The 5,395-nt window shown below is 35.3% G+C and overlaps 1 long non-coding RNA gene across 3 annotated transcripts; it reads left to right on the forward strand.

Annotated features, from left to right (window-relative positions):
• The first annotated feature begins 401 nt into the window (after nucleotides 1-401).
• Nucleotides 402-2,811, forward strand: LOC148176488 (uncharacterized). 3 transcript variants are annotated; one of them, XR_015769954.1, is made up of 7 exons: nucleotides 402-542; nucleotides 614-918; nucleotides 965-1,616; nucleotides 1,697-1,878; nucleotides 1,929-2,317; nucleotides 2,377-2,670; nucleotides 2,748-2,811. It is a non-coding gene; the product is annotated as an uncharacterized LOC148176488 (long non-coding RNA). The 3 variants fall into 3 exon arrangements; XR_015769955.1 differs by having other exon boundaries at nucleotides 402-538; XR_015769956.1 differs by having other exon boundaries at nucleotides 402-534.
• Nucleotides 2,812-5,395: the final 2,584 nt, after the last annotated feature.

A 5,395-nucleotide genomic window follows, 5' to 3' on the forward strand; every position in this document is an offset into this window, starting at 1 on the left:
CCACGAGGTCGATCGGGGACTCAAGGCGACGGGCAAGGGTGTTGTAGGCGTTACCGGCGAGAGTCTGGTAGTCGTTGATAGACTTACGGGCGAGAATTGTAGGCGTATGTGCGAGAGTTGTAGGCCTACGAGCAAGAGTTGTAGGCGTCCGTGCGACCCTAATTTTCTAAATTAGTATATCGTCAAGAAAAAACGTGAAATATTACCTCTCTGAGGGTGAACGATACTTAATGCGGTTCTGGGGTTCTTAGCCGCAAATACAGGACTTCAGATAGTACTAGGAAGTGCTTAGACGGTAAAGATACGGTACTTTAAGGTAAAATAATACGTCTACTTCCTTCGAAGCCCAAAACGGAAAAGAGAGTTAAAATACCACGAGGAATCGTAGGTGGCACTACCTGTGATTTCAGGGATGATAAGAAGATTCTGACCTCTGCGCGAGTACCGCGGGCGCTCTCAATGTCGCACTTGTCAAAGAGTCGTGATTGACAGGTTATGTTAGTTTGTTATTGTTGGTGAATGTCCGCAATAAACGTAGGTTGGTAAGTGATACTGTTATCTAACATAGTAGTCGCGAGAGGGTTGATCTTGAAAGCTAAAATGGTTTTTGTAGGGATTTAGATAAAGATACGGGAACCAGTCATGACGAATTCCTGGACTGGACAACATAAAGGGGCTTTAAACCACACCGAGTCGCCCTGGGTTCGGTGCGACGATACAAGAAGGAACGTGGGCTCTGAAATTCACTGGAAGGGTGCCAACACCTTCCAGAGGGACAGTCTGAAACGCTCAGGGGTGGTCTGCGCCTCACCAACCCCTTCCTGGCGAACACACGAAATTTTTTTGGGGCAAAGGCTTGATCCAACTTCCCCTAGGATTGGAGCCGAAGAAAAGATAAAGAAGATAAACGCGATAATAGTAAGTTTTGAACTGTGGAGACTTACTAGACTATTATTCATTTTAGGTTGAACACTGATGTTGTCGTGTCAACGGTGGAAAAGTACCCAGGCATTTATGGGACTCCTAAATCGCCTCCCATACCAGCGGTGTCTCGCGTTTATCCCCTAATTCATAAAAATCTTAATAAATGACCTTGTTCTCATTTTAGAAACGTTACAATATATCAACTGATATATGGATGTTTTCACATCACTTACCAAATAAAGGTTTTATTGGCCTATTGGGACTTTTCACGTTCCAACAGAGGGCGCTGTATTTGACAACATGGTGGAAATATCGAGGATAATATTTAGCTGTCACTTAGCTGTCATCGACTGTTGTGCAGTGTGGTTTGTTTTCGGCTATATTTTCAAAATGTACAGTGTTGAAGTGCTTTTAAGTGACATTTTGGACTATGTAGGAGATAGAAGTAACCCTATTAGGGAAGGAGATCGGGTTTTTAGGGCGGGACATGTTATTTTGTGCCAAGTTAAATGTATAGAACATCGTCAAATATTTTCGCAGGTTCTCCAGACTTCAGCTTTGCTAGCAAGTCCACATGAAGTGAATTTAAAACTAGAAGGTTTGCCAAAAAATTGGCAGTGCACTTGTAGTTGTAAGGCGGGACAATCGGGGTTCTGAAAGCATGTGGTTGCCACTCAAATATACATAAACAAGTACGTATGGTGTAGTAAAATTGAAAGTTACTGCAGAGGCTATGAAATTTTAAATATTGTATTCTAACATTTGGTTGTAGATTTTCTGACTTGGACCAGTTGTCATGCACAGACGTTAAACAGGCCTGGGGCAGAGAAAAAAAGTCGATTAAAGAGAAGTATGAAGCAGAACCGAGTGCAGCCTTTTCACATCGTAAAAAGCAAGCAAAATTTGTCAGTTGTAAATCGGTGGACCAACAAAATTTTAAAATTTTCTTGAACTGTAAGGCCTTTAATTTATTCACTTTAATAGAAGTAACAATATTTCTGTAGGCAAATTTGACTCGGCTCTATGGAAGTTGAAGAAGAGGAATAGAATCGACAATACTTCTTCAAGGTTGTTCATTTCCTTATTTTTAATGGCATTATCAAGCCTTTGCAATTGATGGTGACAACTGCACCATTTTAACTTTGTAGTTTCTTTTTCTGTGTGCGTTTTTTTGTTGTTTTTAGGAATGCATCTTGTCCAGATATTTATCACAAAATATTGGAAAATTGTGATAATTCCTTTTTAAACAAGCTACAATTAGATACTAGACCAAATGATCCTTGTTGCGTGAAACTTTTGCAGCAATTAAAAGCTGATGATCGCCTAGAATCCGCATTGGATACAGCACAGGGATCAGAGAAGTGGAAGAAATTGAGACAATTGCGTGTTACAGGTTGGAAAATTTAAATTTTATAATAAATATATTTATAAGTATTAACAAATTTTTTTAAGGCTCAAGATGTTATGCATTATATGCATATAGTGAGAGTAGTCACAATGAAGAAGATTGGGAGAGAAAAGCTATTTCATATTTTTGGCCAAAAAGCTTTACTGGAAAAGCAACCACTCATGGCCAAACATATGAGAAGGATGCATTGGATGCCTTTGCTGCAGCAAACCCCTCTTATAAATTACAAACATGTGGTTTATTGATTTGTGAGAAATATCCCTGGTTTGCATATTCTCCCGACGGCCTAATTTTTGAAGACGGCGAATTAACAACGCTCATAGAAATCAAGTGTCCTTGTAAGTTTAATTTATTGTTCAAAACAGTAATTACGTATAAATAAACAAATATTGAATTTATTTTATTTATTTTTTAGATAGAGATGTACAAGTCCAGGAATTGGAATACGTAACAACTAAAGATGGCCTGCTGTTTCCTATTTTAGACTGTACATTTAAGGAAAAAATGATCCATCATTATTGTATAAATAAAAATAATTTTTCATGATTTTTACGTATATTCTTCTTCTTCACACTCTTCACTTTGTTGTGCTTCCTCTTGACAGTGATAATTTTTTTCGAATTTATCATCAGCCAAAATTGGAGCAGATAAATTTACCAGACCAGTTACCACTATCATTATATTGTTTACATATGGCACTATATTCCACGAAATTTTATTGTTAACAATAGCAAACATTTTTATTCTTTGAATTGACCTTTCCACATGAACTCTGGCTCGAGCTATATCTGCTGTCATTTCTGCTTCTTTTTTTGAAAATTGTTTTTGTGTTTTTTTAAAAAATGGTGGCCTAATTAGCTTCAAGTAATTTTCTTCACATTCCTTCTCTATTGCAAATCCTCTATCCACCATAATAGAATCATGCCAATCACACTTACTTATTATATTTTCCTTTATAAATATTGCTTTATCACTTGCTCTGCCACCATAAGCGGGAGTAATAAAAGAAATGAAACCAGAAGGAGTTATACCTACCAAAAATTTGTATGTATGTGTTCCTTTGTAATTAGACCAGGTTTTTAATCTGCATGTTAAGCATTTGCACTTTTGCACACTAATTTCTGTACAATCAAGAACTACTCGAGTACTTCTGAATTTATTAAAACATTTTGGCAAATTTGCAATAATTTCATCCTTTGATGGCCAGTATACAAGGGGTTTTAAAGCAAGAGCCATTAATTCTAAAGTGGATTCAAAATATCTACTACAAGTTGATAATGAAATACTAAACATGATTGCAAGGCAAACTAATGGAATATTCAGTTTTAACTTAATCAAAGTTAAAATTATTTTCATCCGGAGATCACTGTTGGGCTGCTTATTGTTATATTTTAAAATATTTACAATGGCCTCTTCACTAGCTTTAATTATGTTACTATCTGTTCCAGTGAAAGCATTCAATTTTTTGTCAGAATCAAGTAGTTCATCGAACTGGAAATTTTGGTAATCAGTTTGAGTAGATTTGTCAGCCATAAAATTAGCATTTGCCAACGGAACTTTAAATTCCCCATATGATGAACTTGATGGAATATTAGTAGATCTGATAGCATTTATTATTAATAGTGGATGAGTCTCATTTACGTTTTGGCCATCTGGTACAATATCTTCATGGGCAGAACCAGTGATTATACTATTTGTCTCATCTTCATTTACTTCCATTTGTTCCATAGGTTTTAAACTAAAACAAATATAATTATTTTATTTGTAACGACGATGTCTTGTCCATTACCACTTGCGTTTTCCTCTATTAATTTTAATTTTCATGTTTTGAAAACTACTGGTAGGGATGTTTTGGGAAGGAATAACTCCTTTTTTCAATCTTCTTCTTTTGGTATGAGCTGTTGCTAAAATTAATTGTACCAATAAATGAGACAGAAATGATATTAATTACAAAGATCAAACTTTTAGGTAGAAACTATATAAATTAAATAAACTTCTTAAGTTCTTTTTTACATAGGTAGATACTTACAAATTGTAAAATCAGTTTCTAAAAATTGCTTGCTGCACACAGACATTCCTTTAGTGATGGGCTTTTCTATTTTTAAAGCGTCCTTCCATTTTTTCAATAATTTCGTGTCATTTGGAAACAAATGTATGGATACATCAGGGGATTTGTATGTGCTACACTGGGGCACTGAACAATAACATACACATACTCGTCATTTTTATGGTTTATTCTCTATTGTTTATATTAAATCAAGCACTAAATGCATAACACAATGATTAAATTTATAGTTAATAACTGCGGAACATACACAGTTTCAATGGTGCTGACACTTATTATCCTCGATATTCTACTTTCTCGATTGTTGAAGAGGTGGCGCTAGCATCGAGAAAAGTCCCAAGCAAGACTTCTGATGAACTAAATTATGAACACCATGAAGAAATTATAAAGATACTTAAAGCAGTGATACAACGCCATTGTCAGCTTCTTAGGTAAACGTGCAATATTTTAGAATTCCCTAAATTAATCAATTTTAACAAGATACGGAAATATCTCCATGGAAAAAAGTTGGTGGTTAATGTTATTTTACATAGTTGCCGGAGGTCTGTATATCATAAGTCTAGTATTTTTTTTATTTATGGTAAGTGAATCGATACGAAATTTTAATACAATCCGCATCAGTTTAAAGGAGAAGAAACGGAAATGGTCTATAGAATAATTCCACTTTGTGGCACCAGCATAGTACTGGCAACAATGATTATGGTCTATGGTCAAAGACTTGAAGATACCGTAAGTCATTAAAATTTTATATTCTTTATGTGATCAATATTGACTCAGGATGACGACATTTATAATACTATATACAACTTAAATTGGTACATGTGGAACGCGGAGAACAAGAAAATATACCTGAACGTACTACTAGCATTCATGCAGAATCTCAAAATTAAAATAACGGAAAATGTCTCAATTAGTGTGCTCATACAAATGAAAAATTAATACGCAAAATGTTGAGTTTTTAAACTCATGCAGTTCCTGCGGAACGTCAAATAAAACTG

Source organism: Gnatocerus cornutus, chromosome 4, assembly GCF_029298725.1.
Source record: "Gnatocerus cornutus isolate USDA-ARS CGAHR chromosome 4, icGnaCorn1.1, whole genome shotgun sequence".
NCBI lineage: Eukaryota > Metazoa > Arthropoda > Insecta > Coleoptera > Tenebrionidae > Gnatocerus > Gnatocerus cornutus.